The sequence below is a fragment of the Oryctolagus cuniculus genome, chromosome 10 (assembly GCF_964237555.1).
Source record: "Oryctolagus cuniculus chromosome 10, mOryCun1.1, whole genome shotgun sequence".
Lineage (NCBI taxonomy): Eukaryota > Metazoa > Chordata > Mammalia > Lagomorpha > Leporidae > Oryctolagus > Oryctolagus cuniculus.
Genome location: NC_091441.1, coordinates 71,448,266 through 71,466,048, shown reverse-complemented (window position 1 = coordinate 71,466,048; position 17,783 = coordinate 71,448,266). Strand labels below are relative to the sequence as shown.

At 45.8% G+C, this 17,783-nt stretch overlaps 1 long non-coding RNA gene across 2 annotated transcripts; it reads left to right on the top strand.

The window, feature by feature from the left end:
• Positions 1-240: 240 nt before the first annotated feature.
• LOC138844067 (uncharacterized) lies at positions 241-8,144 on the top strand. 2 transcript variants are annotated; one of them, XR_011379463.1, is made up of 4 exons: positions 241-2,022; positions 3,969-4,266; positions 4,873-7,675; positions 8,038-8,144. It is a non-coding gene; the product is annotated as an uncharacterized lncRNA (long non-coding RNA). The 2 variants fall into 2 exon arrangements; XR_011379462.1 differs by having other exon boundaries at positions 241-2,142.
• The last annotated feature ends 9,639 nt before the right edge of the window (positions 8,145-17,783 follow it).

Below are 17,783 nucleotides of genomic sequence, written 5' to 3'. Positions count from 1 at the left end.
AGATTTCTCAAGTGTGGGCCTCTTGAAAGGTACAAAAACTAAGGTATACAAAGTGGGTAGCAACAGGCTCTGAGGCCAAGGATTAGGAGAAGGCCGTCCTGATTCTTAACGCACCTCCTAAGAGGATGACATTCTACAGTTTCATAATAAAGTCAGAAAAAGGAAGAAATTGATTCAGATGCCCAGAAAACTGTGTTTTTTTGTTGTTGTTGTTGTTGTTGTTGTTGTTTTTTTTTGACAGGCAGAGTGGACAGTGAGAGAGAGAGACAGAGAGAAAGGTCTTCCTTTTTTTGCCGTTGGTTCACCCTCCAATGGCTGGTGCGCTGCGGCCAGCGCACCGCGCTGATCTGATGGCAGGAGCCAGGTACTCATCCTGGTCTCCCATGGGGTGCAGGGCCCAAGGACTTGGGCCATCCTCCACTGCACTCCCTGGCCACAGCAGAGAGCTGTCCTGGAAGATGGACAACTGGGACAGAATCCGGCGCCCCGACCAGGACTAGAACCCGGTGTGCCGGCGCCACAAGGCGGAGGATTAGCCTAGTGAGCCTCGGCGCCGGCCAGAAAACGGTTTTACCTGAACCTCACAACTTTGCCACCATAGGCCCTTCAGGACAGGCAAGCAAACTGAGGAGCAAGGAGGCACCAGGAGCCTATGTGGGTGGCCAGTAGCCTGGAGCTCAGGAGGTCCAGGCAAACACCCCACCACAGACAGAAGAGGCTCAGCTCATAGCTCAAACATTTGTCAATCACTCAGGTCAGCTGGGCCACCTGCCCTCCCCAAACGCCCTCACACTCCAGGCCACAGCATTCTCTTGCAGGCTACAGGCCTAATAACACCATGCGAATATGCACAGGAGCTAGCTGCTGGCCCCAGGGTCAGGACTTAGCCACTGACTGCCAGGCTGTGTCCAACACTGGGAGCCTGGCAGCATGTGCAGGATGAGGCCTGGTGCACTCTCCCCCTTGCATAACCTCAACAACCCACACAGAATCTTGACTACCAGCCACAGTCTGCTTCCCCAGGATGCCTGGACTCCACACCACACCATGCTTTGGGGCCCTGCCTACAACGTCCGTGCAACCCAGGAGAAGACGCTTTAGCCCGAGGGCATGATGGCAGGCCAGGGAGAGCGCTGACACTCGAGTTCTGCACTTCATCATTAAGTCACAAGGAGCAAGAGCTGGGCTTCAGGAAAAGACTATGTACAGCAAACCGAAGTCCAGAGCAGAAGCACCAACAATGGGAACTTTCCATCTCTGCAGATCTGAAGGCCCAACTATGGGGAGCCTGGAAATTAACTTCCCACACCGCTGAGCTGAAGAGAAGCAGTGGCCAGGGCTGCGGACCCCACCCGGTTCCTAGCCCCTTGAGGGGGTCTTCAGACTTGAGGGCCCTGAGTTCTATGATCCAATTTCACCACGATCTTCCAAGAAGGAACCGAAGAATCCAGCTACTGACCTCTAGGGTCATCCCCACCCAGCTCCTGACGCCTCTGCCAACCAGGGCTTTGCCCCTTTCCCCTGCCCATCAGGCCCATACCTGCTGCTCTGGAACACGCTCTGTTGCACTGGGCTTTGAGGTGACGCTGTTTCCTTAATGGAAACAGCTCATACGCAGGGCGTCCTCAGGGAGCGCAGGTGCTCAAAGGCGCACCGCCCAACAAACACCCGCTCCAGCAGTGGTGAGAAGGGTGCTGCTCCAGTGTGTAGGGTGCAGCGGTGAGAAGGGCGCTGCTCCAGTGTGTAGGGCGCAGCGGTGAGAAGGGTGCTGCTCCAGTGTGTAGGGCGAAGGGCACAGCTCTGTCCAGGCAGCCAGAGGCCCAGGAGCGCTTGGCTTCCTCTGTGCCTCAACCGCCGCGCTGCCCCATCCAGCGCTGTAGGTGGCGCCCACCTGCATCAACTTACAGAGGCGCCTCTACATTACGCTACGCCACGCCACGCCACGCCACGCCACGCCGTCTGATAGCTCGGCATGCTCACGTTCGGCCAGCCGACGGTTGAAACGCGTTGGATCCCATGGGGGTAAGGAAAGTACCGCTCCAGATTACAGCACTCCCTGTAGGTCAGGGGAAAGCGGAGGACATCCTCTCTGTCATCAGTACTCATGTTCTGTGTACTGTGGTAGGGGCAGTACTGTGCACGGTAAAGAGTCATGGTCGGGATGGAAGAGGTCATTCTGTAGCTGTCAGTTCAGGAGTTAGACGAGCACTTGTTCATTTTTTTTAATGATTTATTTATTTGAATGGGAGGGAGGGAGGGAGAGAGAGGGAAAAAAAAGAGAGAGAGGGGTGTCTTCTATCTGCCGTTTCCTTCCTCACATGGCCCCAATGGCCAGCTGTAGGCCTGGCCAAAGCCAAGAGCTTCTTCCTGGTCTTCCAGATGGCCTGGATCCAAACACTTGGGCCATCTTCTACTGCTTTTCCCATGCCATTAGGAGGAAGCTGGATGGGAAGGGGTGCATCTGGGACATGAACCAGCATCTATATGTGATGCTGGCATTACAGGTGGCATCCTTACCCTTTATGCCACAACACGAGCTCCCAGATTGTTCTTTTTGCTCATGGGGAACTTACCTCCTTTCTATCTGTAGCTGGCCAAGTCTTGCTCCGTATGCTCTTATATAACCAATTTATATTTTGCTGTGGTATTAAATGTAATGATAGCAGTCCTAGTATAAGTTTTTCCCCTTTCAGTATGTTTCTTGAGATTTTTATACATGGCCTTGATTATGATGAGAGACATTCCTTTTATACCTAATATTTTCAGGGCTTTTGTCATTAAGTCTTAAATTTTATCAAATGATTTTTCTGTGTCTGTTGGGATAATTACGTGTTTTTATCCTTCATATGTTGATGTCATTTAGATCACTGATTGATTTGTATATTTTAAGCAGTCCTTGCCTTGCTGTTGTGAGTCCCAGCTGCAGTATATCAGCCATGACTAGGCTGGCCACAGAGTGCTCTCTTGTCCCTCTGTGCAGCTATTCTGTCGGCGGCAGCCAGGATGAATCTGTGGAAACAGAACTTGTATCTTGGGAATCCACTCAACCCAATCAACAAGCATGAATACTCCTTTCTCTCAGTAAAGGCTTATATCCTAGTGTGCTTATAGGTGTTGCCCCCTGTTATAGCTTTTCTCCATGTCATGTCCATGACCATTCTCTAATACACTGAGCACACATCTAACTCAGAGCCTTGGCTATTCTCATCGCTGTGCCACTTGTCCCCCCCCGAATCAACATGACTGCTCCTTCACTCAGAGATCACTTCCTCACTGAGCCTTCCCCAGCCATGCAGTCTACAGACTCACACTCTCTTTCCAAGCTTTATTTTCCTTAGCATCTGACACTGCCTAACATAGTAATTAGTAAGGTTTCGTTACTATAATGAACTTCCTGAGAAAACTGAATGTATGAAAAGAAAAGGTTTATTTAGCTCAGAGTCTGGAGGTTCAAGACTGGGTGGCCTCATTGGTTTGGTTTCTAGGTGTTTGGATGAATGGCAGTGGTGGAGCATGCGGCTTGGACAGCAGAATGATCACATCCCACTGAGAGCTGAGCTGGGCCCAGTTCCCACGAGGCTCACTGAATCAACACAATGATTGGATTAAATTCTATCCTCTTAGTACCATTATCCTATGCCTTTGGGTATTACAAGTCTGCATGAGTTTGTGAACCACATCTTGCTCAAACTATAGCACATACATATTGTACTTTTAATTTGCATTATTTTCCTTCCCATGCTAGAATGGAGGCACCATGAAGACGGTGTTGTGTGTGTATGCTTGTGTGTTTGTGTCTGTTTTGTGCATGTGTGTCTCTGTGTGTGGGATGTGTCTACTTTGTGCCTTTCATACAGGGCATGCTCTGTGCTTTGTTGGGGGTAAAAAAGTGCAGATGCTTTATGACTTCAGGAGCCAAATGTCATATCCATTTTTTAAAAAGATTTATTTATTTATTTACTTGACAGGTAGAGTTACAGACAGTGAGAGAGAGACAAAGAAAGGTCTTCCATCTGATGGTTCACCCTCAAATGGCCACAATGGCCAGAGCTACACTGATCCGAAGCCACGAGCCAGGTGCCTCTTTCTGGTCTCCCACGCAGGTGCAGGCCATCCTCTACTGCCTTCCTGGGCCACAGCAGAGAGCTGGACTGGAAGAGAAGCAACCAGGACTAGAACCCGGTGCCCACATAGGATGCCAGAGCCGCAGACAGACGATTACCGTCATGTACCATGGCAGCGGCCCCCATCATCTCCATTTTGTAGGTGAGATTGACATTCTGTAAGCTTAAGAAGTGCAGATCCAGATCAAATTCAGATCTCCCGATTTCATGATCTGCATGTTTTCATTTCATCAGTAATACCCTGGGACTGAGTCAGGCCCCATGTTTTAGAGTGCTCTCCTGAGATCCTCCTCTGGCTGCACACTTTACCATGCAAATGAATGGAGGAGCCATCTGGAGTTTGTGGTCCATCCTTCATGCCTCACCCTCAGGCACCCATGACTCTGGAACTCCCTGCTCAAATGGTCCTGAGTTGGGTGACAAGATCAGCATTGGCTTCTCCCAGGGGTCTTTTTCTACTGAAGGAGTGTGTAGGAGTGAGGGAGGAATGCAACACTGGTGCAAGAAATGTTCTGTCTCCTGGCTAATTGGGTTCATATGTCTTCATTTTATTGTAATTACAGATATTTAATTTAGTGTATATGTATGTCACAATAAAAAGTGTTGAATGTATCATCAAGTGAGGGAAAGTGATTTGGTTGTTGAGATCATGCATATTATAGATAAGAGTAGGGTCAATGAAACCAATTGTAATGTTACACAAGTGGTTATTTGGGACTTACAGTAATATTGCTGGTGTCTCATACAGGTTTGCAAAAGGTGCTGCGATGAAGGTAGTCTACTCTGGAAAGCTGCTCAACAACCCTAGGAGTGGCTCTGGTGATGACAAAGAAAATGATGATGCATAAAAAACAGCCTCAACTTTTTTTTCATAAAATGACAGAAAAAGTGCTTTTTATATAATGTTGTATCTGATTTTAACTATGTGTGTGTGTGATTGATTAACATTATTCTGATTTCAGACACATTCTCATTGACATATGCGGCAGGGTAGAAATGCTTACAACTGGAATGGAATTTTTCCTTTTCTGTCCCATATTGCAGTTCACACACTGCTCTCCAGAGTAGAAATATAATGATCAGCTCATCAAAGAATAAGGTACTGGGGGCCGAGGTTGTGGCATGTCAGATAGCACTGATGCCTGTAATGCTAGCTTCCTGTACAGGTGCTGGTTCATGTCCTGGGTGCCCCACTTCCAATCCAGCTCCCTGCTAATGGCCTGGGAAAAGCAGTGGAAGATTGACCATATGTATGGGCCCCTGCCACCCATATGGGAGACCCAGATGAAGCTCCTGGCTTCAGCCTGACCAACACTGGACATTGCAGCCATCTAGGGAAGAAACCAGTGGATGGAAACTCTCACTGTCTCCCTGTTGCTGTAACTCTAACTTTCAAAACAAATAAGTCTTTTTTAAAAAAATCAGGTACTGTTGTTTGGCCACATGGAATAAAAAACAAAAGCATGGAGTAACTCAGCTACCCCTGTGCATAGGGTCCTGGCCAATAATTTCTCCTGAGACAGAGCAGCTGATTTTAGTGGAAAAGTATTCCACCCCAGAGGATGCCTATGGCTTTGGGACACGTCTGACCCTGCCCTGTCCTGGAACACAGATCATACTGTATCCACGCTACTCCTAGACACCCCAAGCAATCTGCATAGCAGTGACGAACTGAAAACAGTGTGTTGGCAGGAAGTGGAAGCTCTGATCAAAAAGTTGACTCAAGGCCAGGTACAAGGTGAGAGGCTGGTGAGATGCAAGCCAGGCACCCCAATTCTTGGTTTTGGAGTCAATTCTGGTGCTTCTTTTGTTACAGACCAAGAGGTCAGTATGAGCTGAGCAGATGCAGAGAGGGCTTTCCCCTTCTGATATTGCCTGCATCCTGTATTTTCAGGATGCAGCTTCTCAAGGGGTCCTGAAACAAGGCCCATGTTGTGTTAGAGGGGCGTTAGGAGACCAAGAGCCATGTGTATGATCCTGGGCACCAGGTAGGAACACTGTCATGCTGGAATACCTGTACCTGGAGAGATGCACACTGTACATTGGGCACTGAGGGTTGGCATATGTATGCTGTTCCAGCACCCTGGGTGTGGGAGAGAAAAATTCAGGGGCCCCTTCTCAGAGACTCATTGTCTGAATTTCCTAGATTGACTTAAAGCAGTGGCCAGTTGGTCACTCTCTCAAGATGTGTCGCTTGGTTTAGCTCAGCCGAGCATGCTACTGGAGTGTATTGGGGAGAGGGCCAGGATCCTGCTGCACACCCAGCTGTGAACAGGCAGGCCCTGCCTCCAACAAAGAATCATCCTGTCCAGAGTTTCAGTGGAGGCACTGTTAAGAAATTATACTTTGGAGTATTCAGTGTCTCCTTTCATTGTAAATGTCTTTGTTTTCTGTGAAGATGATCTCTTCTCTTTCATTTTGTTACTTCCCTTGACTAGTAACAGGGAGTTAGTTATTTCCTCTGGACACATGCAGCTGATGGGAAAATGTATGTTTATTAATCGATTTATTTACTTATTTATTTTTGAAATTTGAACACGATTCTTCCAGGTACTTTTTTCACTTTTGAATGTTTTTTAGTTTTAAAATTTAACAATTTTAAATATTTTGCCATTTCCTATGTACATATGTACATACACATATTTCTTCTGAAACAGTGATATTAATCTCAGAAAAGGAGGGATTCGTGACAATGATATAATATGGGGAAAGAGCAATATATTTAACATATATGGTAGACTACAGTGAAGCATTATTTATAATGAAATAACAAATAATATGACATCTGCACAGTTTTTATAGATGCTATATATTAACTTCCACAAAAAATTTGCTCATGCTTAGCATAATGATCACCCCATATTCAGTGAAGTAGAATCAGCATGTCAAAGAGATCCCTGTACTCCTGTGTTTTATAGCAGCCCAGTTTACAATAGCAAAGATAGGAAAACAACCAAGATCCATCTACTGATGACTGGATAAAGAAAATCTGTGTGTGTGTGTGTGTCTGTGTGTGTATGCAGGATTTAATATTACTAAGCACCCATAAAAAATGAAAGCTTATTTGCACCAATGCCAATGAAACTGAAAATATATGTTTAGTTGTATACCTCATCATGATGTGCCATGATTTGGTAAGTAGGATTCTGTAATGAAGGAAGGATACAGCCTTTGGTGTGAGAATTCCTGGATGTGAATCTCAGCTCTGCACTTTCTCACTCTATATTTGGGGAAGTTACTCAGTCACTCTGTGTTTCATGATAGGGGATAAAAATAATTTTGACTTCACTGGATTGTTTAGAAGATGGAATGACAATATACGTGTAGTCCTCCACATAGCGTTTAGCAGATGTTAAACACTAGCATTAAATAGTAGTGGTTGATTGATGGTGCTATTAGGAAGAGATTTTAAACTCTTGAAATAATGTTTGAATGGTTTGCATAGGTTGTAACTGTTCCTGTGTCCATATCACAGGTACACAGAGAAGTTTTTCAGAAGAGGAAGCAGGAAAAAGCAAATATGATGAATTACATTAATAAGTATCAAAAAGGTCAGTGAATTTCTTTGCTAAGCATTTAGGAGAAAATGGGTAAAGGTACTGTAGAGTTAATTTGAAATCTAGTGCTATGATGCCTTAAATGATTTGTAACTATTGGACCTAAGTGTGGAGACTGGTATGGGGCACAGGATGTGCCTGCTAAAGAGAATGTAATAAATATCAGCTTTATTTTGAGTTTTAACCTTTTATTTTTAAAATGGAATCTTGGTGATCAACATACTCCAGTCACAGGCTTCTCTGATAACCCAATTTCCTTGAAGGATCAGAAATCCGTTGCATGGGGCATGGTGGCAGGAGATAAAGCGCAGTAGATGAAGGAGGGGTTAAATGTGGTTCTGTTTGATTCTGTGCAGGATGATGGACCAAGAGCTTCTGAGTGAGCTGGAAAACCTCCACGAGGAGTGGACTCAGCGTGGAGAGAGTACAGCTGCTGCCAGTGGCCACGCTGAGTGCCAGACAGGAGCCTTCCATCTGTATCAGTCTCTGATTATTAGGATAATAGATGTATTTGACACATTGCGAATGCTTAGCCATTGTGTGCATGTCATACAGTTTGGTGGATTAGGATACAGACATAGGGAACAGATGCTAATTCTGCCCTCAGGAAGAAGGTAGCTTGGAGCAGGACACATTGCCTTTCTAAGCATCAGGGACAGTGTTTACTACAGAGAGGAAACTGTATGTGCCTCATGGTATTACCAACATCAGAAGGGAGAATGCTGCTTCGTGCTGTTCTTAGTCCTCTTTACTGTGTTTCTGCACACCAGGCCTGTAGGGAGAGGTGATAATTTCCATATAACACAGTATTATGAGAGAGACATTGAGAGAATAATGTAGAAGCACATTGAGGAATACCCAACACAGTCCAGGGTGGCCTACTAAAGGGTCCCAACCTTGCCAGGTGCATGTGTAAGAATGAGCCAGAGGGGCCGGCACCATGGTATTGTAAGGTTAAGCCTCTGCCTGCAATGGCAGCATCCCATACAGGTGCCAGCTTGTGTCCCAGCTGCTCCATTTCCAATGCAACTCCCTGCTGATGGCCTGGGAAAGCAGTGGATGATGGCTCTAGTGCTTTAGCTCTTGTACCCACGTGGGAGGCCTGGAAGAAGCTCCTGGTTGATGGCTTTCGATTGGCCCAGCTCCCACTGTTGCAGCCTTTTGGGGAGTGAACCAGCAGATGGAAGACCTCTCTCTATATCTCTGCCTCTCTCGGTGTGACTATGACTCTCAAATAAACAAATCTTACAAAAGAATGAACCAGAAAGGTAAACAAGCCATTATGAGGAACAAATAAAAAAGGGAGTGACCCAAGGATGAAAGATGTGAATCGTCAGATATCTGTGAGAAGAACCATGGATATTTGGCACCCAGGAGTCCAGGATGAGGCAAGGACCAGTGAGCTGCGACTGGGGGCCCCGGTGATTTGTTTGTCAGTTGCAAAGCTTACAATTTATCCACCAGGCAGTGGGGAGATACCATGTGTTATACTCAGAATAGTGAGCAGATAGTTTGTATTTTTGAAAAGATGGTGGTGGTGCTTGTGTGATGAGTGACTTGACAAAAGCAGAGATATTTAATAGCAGAGTGTTAGAGGTGTCTAGTTGAGCAGTGATGGACACCTGAGAGTGGTAGTGGGACAGGGAAGAGATATATATATGAAATATATATGAAGCCACATGAACAGGGTTCAGTAGTGGAAGAGGATGTGGGGAATGAAAGAAGTCTGGCTCTATAGCACCAGCCTCTAGTTAGAGGATATATTATAATGTACATTGTATAATTCAGTGACGCATTATGTATAATGATATGCCTAATGATATGACATCTACACACTTTCTGTATTTGCTATATATTCCAGAAATGCTTTCTCCTTATAGGTCTGGCTTATTTCACTTAGCATAATGATCTCTCCATATCCAGTGACCTGAAATCACATAAAGAGAGAACCTGCACTCCTATATTTTATAGCAGCCCAATTCACAGTGGCAAAGATAGAGAATCACCAAGATGCATCAGATGATGACTGCGTACAATGTTTTAGATTATTTCTGTAGGCCCAACTTGGGAAAGGTTGCCAACTTTGGGGAGAGGCCAGGAACACATGGCAGTAATAATAGCTACTGTTAAGAGAGAGACACACTGTGATTATGCTATGCCAGGTACATTTGAAGCACTGTCTATAAATCAACCCCTTTAGTCCACAGACAGTTCTGTAAGGTGTGTTCGTTCCCCTACTGTTTTGTTTCTGCTTACATTTTGGGAAACAGGCATAGAAAGGCTAAGCCAGTTGCTTCAGGCGATGCAGTCAGTGGCAAAGCCAGGATTTGATCCATGTGTATAATTAGCTACAACAAAAAATGAAATCCTGAGATTTTCAACAAAATGAATGCAGCTGGCAATTTGTTTTTAGTTGTATACTTCCAAATGACCTGCTACAATTTAGTAAGTAGGATTGCATAATGAAGTAAGAATGTGAACTTTGGTGTTAGATTTCCTGGGTGTGAATCTCAGCTCTGCACTTTCTCACTATGTGACTTGGGCAAGTTATTTAACCACTCTGTACTTCATGATAGGGGACTAAAAATAATTTTGACTTCACTGGATTGTTAAGAAGAGGGACTGAGAATCTACTTAAGGCCCTTAATATAGTTTTTAGCAGATGTTAAACATTAACACTAAATGCTAATGGTTTGTTTGTGCTGTTATTAGGAAGAGATATTGGACACCTGGAATGAAGGTTTGTGACCTGTCCTTGTGTCATTATCACAGGTATGAACAGAAGTTCTTCGGAATAGGGAGCAGGGAAAAGCACTTATGATGTATGATGGATGCCATTATGAAATATCACTAAGGTCAGTATATCGCTTTGTTAAGGATTTAGGGAAAATGGATTATGGGTGCTAGAGTTCATTTGAAAAGCTAGCGCTTTGGTACCTTAAGTGATTTGGAACTATTGGACCTACCTATGGGGATTGGTGTTTGGTGTAAAATGTGCTTCCTTCAGTGAATTTAGTAAATATCAGCCTTATTTTGAGGTTTAAACTTTGATTTTTAAAATGGAATGTTGCTGATCAAAGTATTGCTTCAGTCACATTCTTCTCTGATAAACCTGATTTCCTTGAGAGATCAGAATTCCATCGCATGACACTAAGGCAGGAGCTAAATCCCAGCAGATGAAGGAGGGATTAGAAGTGGTTTTGTTTGGTTCTGTGATGTGTGCTGGATCACTGGCTCATAAGTGAGCTGGGAAACCTCCACCACGATGGCCTCATATTGAGAGGATGCAGCTGCTGCCTGTGGCCAAGGCTGAGCATGACGGGCACTGAGTCTTTGTGCACATATCGGTCTTTGATGATTAGAGTGAGATAACTGAAGTATTTGATACATGGTGAGTGTTTGGTCATTATGTGATTCCGTGTCATATAGTTCGGTGGTTAAGGGTACAGACACAGCGATTAGATCTCAGTTCTGCCACTCAGGAAGAAGGTAGCTTTGAGCAGGCCACATTGCCTCTGTGATCATTAGGAGCCATGTCTGCTACAGTGAGGTAATGGTGTGTGCCTCATGGTATTCCTGACACCACAAGGGAGCATGTTGGCTCCTACTATGCTTAGTCCCCTCTGTATGTTCCTGCACACCAGGCTTGTGTGGGGGATGATAATTTCCAAACCCATTAAGTGCTATGAGGGATGTATTGAGGGAATAATGTGGAAGCACATTCAGGGATACCTGACGGAGTCCAGGGTGGCTTCCTAGAGGAGGTCCCGCCTCAGTATGGTCTGATGCGTAAGAATTAATCCGAGTAGTAAGCAAACCATTTTCAGGAAGAAGGGGAAAATGAGTGATCCAACACTCAAATATGTGAATAAGCAGGTGTGTATGAGTGTGTGTGTGTGAGAGAAAGAGAGAAATAGTGAGAGAGAGAGCGAGCAGCAGTGAGTATTTGGCATCCAGTTTGAGGTAAGGACTGGTGACATGTGACTGGGGTCCTGGGCAATCTGTTTGTCAGCTTGAAAGCTTGAACTCAATACACCAGGCAGTGGGGAGATAGCATATATTATACTCAGAATGGTGAGTAAGTAACGTTTGTATTTTTGAAAACATGATGGTTGTGCTTGTGGCCAGTGCCATGGCACAGTAGGTTAATCCTCTGCCTGCGGTGCCATCATCCCATATGGGCACCAGTTCTAGTCCCGGCTGCTCCTCTTCCAACCCAGCTCTCTGCTGTGGCTTGGAAAGCAGTAGAAGATGGTCCAAGTGCATGGGCCCCTGCACCCACATGGGAGACCAGGAAAAAGCACCTGGCTCCTGGCTTTGGATTGGCACAGCTCTGGCCATTGTAGCCATTTGGGGAGTGAACCAATGGAAGGAAGACCTTCCTCTGTGTGTGTGTGTCTCTCTCACTATCTGCAACTCTAACTCTCAAATAAATAAAATCTTAAAAAAAGAAAAACATGATGATTTGCTTGTGTAAAGGATTAACTTCAGAAAAGCAGATATTGAAGAGCAGATTATAAGAGATGTCCAGAGGAGTAGTGATGGGCACCTGAGAGTGGTAATGGGATAGGGAAGAGAAAATGGATTGAAAAAATATTTAAGAAGCCAGATGAACAAGATTTAGTAGTGGAATTGAGTGTGGGGAGTAAAAGAAGTCTGGCTGTATAGCAGCCGCCTCTACCTATAGGATAAGCATGTGATCAATTAGTTGTTCAGGTATACATTAATTTTCCTATATTTATATGGATTACAAAGTTATTCTGTTAGTGATTTTCAGTGTTAATAGATTATGTTCTGAAAGCATCGATACAGTTTCTGTTGTCTGAAGTTTGTTGGGACTTTCTTGTGACCTCTAATTTGTTCGATCCCAGAGAAATTTCCATGGGCTGTTGAAAAGATTGTATATTCTGCAACAGTTTGTTGGTTTTCTGTTTGGATTAGCTGTCTACTTCTGAAAGTAGGATATTAATATATCTTACTATCATTGTATTAGAAGCTATCTCTTTATGTGTGTTAATGTTGCTAAAATATTGGGGTGCTTCAATACAGCTCCATGTATATACTTTCAATTGATATTTCTCCTTGCTGGATTAGGCCCTTTTTCATTATGTGGTGACTTCCCTTGCTCTTTTTATGCTTTTGATTAATTTAATTCTTTAGTTATATTCATATTATTTTAAAACTGAGAAAGAGAGATAGTTCCCACCCACTGGTTCACAACTCAAATGCCCAAAACAGCCAGAGCTGGGCCATCCCAAAGCAGGGAACAAGGAACACAATCTGAGTACCCCGCATAGGGTGACAGCAACCCATGTGACCAAGCCATCACGTGCTGCCTCCCACCATGTGCACCAGCAGGATCCTAAAATTACAAGTGGAGATGGGACTAAACCTAGGCCCTCTGGTATAGGATAAGGGCATCACATCCAGCAGCATGGAATCACAATGACATTCCTGTGTAGGCTGTATTTACTGAGCACTTAGTATGTGCTGGGCACTGTCCTACTTACGGTCTATACAGTGTTTCCCTTATGCCTCACAACAAACCTGTCTGTTTAGATGCTGTCATTATACCCATCACCAGACAGAGAAGTTGAGGTTAAGGGAGGTTAAGGTCACACACCTGGAAAGAGGTTGAGCTGGGCTTTGAACTCAGGCTGTCTGGCTGTAGAGCTTCCAGGTCACACTGAGGCACAAATGATATGTGTGGGACAGCACAGGACACACAGGAATCCAGGAGCAGCAGGAGGAAGCAGTGTGCAACTCTGCCTGGTGGAGAGTGGCATGGTAAACATCAGTCAGTGGGACTCTGTGAAGGAGGAGGCTGCTGAGCTGGGACTGAAGCACATCCCCAGTGACTCAGGGCTTGCTGAGGGTCAGGAACTGAGCAGCAGTGAAGCTGAAATACAGCTGATGACCAGGGTCTCCAACTTCAGTCCACATGCAGAATGCAACAAATGGGTTATATCCAAATGTTGAGAGCAGGGGGGAGGACATACAAACTTACAACAAAAACTCTCTGGCAGACAATACCCAGTGGCAAAGTATGCGTAGTAAAAGTGTGGTTGTTGAAGATTTTCCTAAGTAATGCTCAAAACCCAGAACCTGTAAGGAAAATGATTTGCCTGTGTGACAAGTTGAAGGGCAAAATATTTCTGCATGATGACACACATAAACAGACTCAAAAGACAGGCATGAGAGAAATTTGAAGTTGTGTACTTCAAATTCTGCATGTCTTCCTTAGTCACTGGAGCCCTTTGTTATGGAATGTGCTGAACTGCATTTCCCAGGCCCCCTTGTGGTTATTTGTCACTCTTCCAACCTAATCAAGTGAAAGCTTCTGTTAAAACACATTGCTATTTTATAGGTAAGAGAACTCAAGGATATTAGGTGATGCTTCCATGCCACCTCCTTGTAATCACTGGGAGAGCTCACTTGGGCAGCCTGTGTTCAGGTACTGTTTTAAAACCAACATTTCCCATTTACTGTGTACATAGCACTTTACAAATACTACCTCATTCAAACCTGATACCAACTTATCAGATCGATTACAATAGATAAGATTACAATATTTCTATTTTACAACAGGGAAACTGAGTCATGAAAGGGCTTAGTGGCTTACATGAGATCACAAAGCTGGTAGTCAGTAGCCAGAATTCAAACCCAGACAAGCCTCATTCCCTGCTATTTTCTCACAGCCACTGCCCATGTTGAAACTGTACTTTATGTTGTTTACTAAGGAGTCTTTCTTACCTTGACTCTGATCCCACTAGGTTTTTTTACCTTCAACTTGTACCTGCATAGTTTTCTCTCTTGGGAAGCATAATGAGTGGCATTATGAAATCTGGGAAACCAGGTACATGGTAGTAAGGAGCCAGGGCTTGGGACCATTGAGTGCCTCTGTGGCATTCCCCCGGCCACCTTGTATCCTAGAGCAGAGCACCCTGGCCTCAGAGGATTGCCAGGGCCTTGAGACAGGAGAGTCTGATTCCTCCACTCCCCATTCATCAAATATTTTTTGAGCACCAATGCTGTGCCAGGGTACATCCTGGGTACTGGGAATAGAGTACATAGTGAGGCAGACACGGTCCCCTGCTGCCTGGGGTCAGAATCAAGATGGAGTCAAAGTGACAGAATAGGTACAGGTAGACAAGTAAACCCAACAGTGACTGAGAGTAACCCTTGTTGTGTTTAACACAATAGCCAACTGGCTGAGTGAAGGCACGATTCCCTACTAGAGCCTGGGTGTGCTGGAATGCAGATTTGGGTGGCATTTCGGAGCCAGTTATAGGAAGAGGCAGAGGAGAAACTCTGTGTCTACCGAGAAGAAAGGCTCTAGGATTTGAACAGTCCTTAACACGACAGGAAGAGGAAGGTTCTAAGAAATATGGTCAAATCCTTCTTACTAAGATAAGCATGGTTGTCAGTGCCATTAATGTGTGTGAATCCACATATCATTGGCTCTGCCAAGTCTGCACTTGAGAGAGGCAGTTTTTTTTTTTTTTTTGACAGGCAGAGTGGACAGTGAGAGAGAGAGACAGAGAGAAAGGTCTTCCTTTGCCATTGGTTCACCTTCCAATGGCCGCCATGGCCGGCGTGCTGCGGCCAGCCCACTGCGCTGATCTGATGGCAGGAGCCAGGTACTTATCCTGGTCTCCCATGGGGTGCAGGGCCCAAGCACTTGGGCCATCCTCCACTGCACTCCCTGGCCACAGCAGAGAGCTGGCCTGGAAGAGGGGCAACCGGAACAGAATCCGGCGCCCTGACCAGGACTAGAACCTGGTGTGCCGGCGCCGCAAGGTGGAGGATTAGCCTAGTGAGCTGCGGCGCCGGCCCTAGAGAGGCAGTTTGAACAAGGGAGTGAACCCAGTGCTTATAGTTAGATGTTCCTGGCTCTGCTAATAGCAGGTTCTCAGTTAGTTAAATTCTTTGGGCCTCCCATTACACCCTTCTTCATGGAAGAAAATGTCTGCCTCACTGGGATGACTAAGAATATAATGAAACAATGGAAATCAAAGGCTTAGCCTCAGGCAGGGTGCATTCTTTTTTTTTTTTAAGATTATTTATTTGAAAGACAGAGATAGAAGGAGAGAAAGAGATATATCTTCCATCCTCTGGATAACTCCCCAAATGGCTACGACTTCCTGGGCTTGGCCAGGCTAAAACAAGGAGTTGGGTGCTTCTTCTGGGGCTCTCACATAGGCTCAGGGTCCCAAGGGCTTGGGCCACCTTCTGCTGCTTTCCCTGGCACGTTAGAGGAAGCTGGATTGAAAATGGAGCAATTGGCTGGCGCCGCGGCTCACTATGCCAATCCTCCGCCTTGAGGCGCCAGCACACCGGGTTCTAGTCCTGGTCGGGGCACCGGATTCTGTCCCGGTTGCCCCTCTTCCAGGCCAGCTCTCTGCTGTGGCCAGGGAGTGCAGTGGAGGATGGCCCAAGTGCTTGGGCCCTGCACCCCATGGGAGACCAGGAGAAGCACCTGGCTCCTGCCATCAGATCAGCACAGTGCGCCGGCCGCAGCGCGCCGGCCGTGGCGGCCATTGGAGGGTGAACGAACAGCAAAAGGAAGACCTTTCTCTCTGTCTCTCTCTCTCACTGTCCACTCTGCCTGTCAAAAAAAAAAAAAAGAAAAAAAGAAAGGAAGAAAGAAAAAAAAAAGAAAATGGAGCAATCAGTACTCGAGCTAGTGCCTATATGGGATGCTGGCGTTGCAGGCAGAGGGTTTACCTGCTGTACCACAGTGCTGGCCCCAACTGGGTATAGTCTTTTTTTTAAAACATTTTTTTATCTATTTGAAAGTCAGAGTTATACAGAGAGAGGAGAGGCAGGGAGAGAGAGAGAGAGAGAGAAGTCTTTCATCTGATGGTTCATTCCCCAAATGGCTGCAATGGCCGGAGCTGTGCTGAACCGATGCCTGGAGCCAGGAGCTTCTTCCTGGTCTCTGACGTGGGTGCAGGGGCTCAAGCACTTGGGCCATCTTCTACTGCTTTCCCAGGCCATAGCAGAGAGCTGGATGGGAAATGGAGCAGCCGGGTCTTGAACCGGCTCCCAATATGATGCCAACGCTTCAGGCCAGGGCATTAACCCACTGTGCCACAATGCCGGCCCCAAAAGGTATATTCTTAATACAATACAGATAGATGGCATTGAACTGCCTGACTCTGAAGAATCTCATCACATGTGACATCCATTTTGGCCCCAATTACCAGCTTCAATCCTTACTCTAGCAAGGGGAGTCACCCCTATGTCATATCATTTTTAAAAAATACATTTATTTTTATTTGAAAGACAAGGAGAGGAAGGGTGAGGAGAAGAGATGTGGAGATACCTTCCATCCACTGGTTCATTCCCGAAATGAACCTAACTGCTGGGGCTCGTCAAAACCAAAGGCAGAAGCTACAAGCTCCATCCGGATATGTCAAGTGGCTTGTAGGATCCCAGGTATTTATGATATCTGCTGCGTTCCTAGGCACCTTAGCAGAGCTGGATCAGAAGCAGCAGCCAGGACTCAAACCATTGCTCCAGAATGGGATGCCAGCACTGCATGTGGCAACTTAGAGCTCTGAGTCACAGCACTGGCCCCCGCTCCCTCTGATCATGCTGTTTTTCTGTTGACTGCTCTGCCCATTCACTGTCTGTGAGATGCTCCCCTGCACACTTCATACCTCACCCTTGTACACAGAACCTACATCCTCCCTCCAACTGATTCTACTCTAAGGCAGTAGAGAGGAAGAAGGACCACATTCCAGGAAGGACATCTCACTTCACATATCACCAGGCATGGCCCCTCTCACCCTGTGCCGCAGCCCTTACACCCTACTTTCAGTCCTGGAGCCAATCTGCTGCTGCTCCTTACTGTGCTTTTCCATATAACTCACCTGACGTGCTGTGCCTCAAACTGTGATCACCTCCTCCAAGATTTCCTAGTCTCTGCTCCCTTCACTGAAACCTGTTTTCTTTGCTGTTTTCACACCTTCCTTATTGCCTATGTACTTGTCAGTTTACTACTTTTCTTTCAAGTAGTACAAGATTCTCCTACTTAGCATCATCCCTGTGACTGTCAACGTGATACTACAATGACCAATGTTTACTGAGCACCATT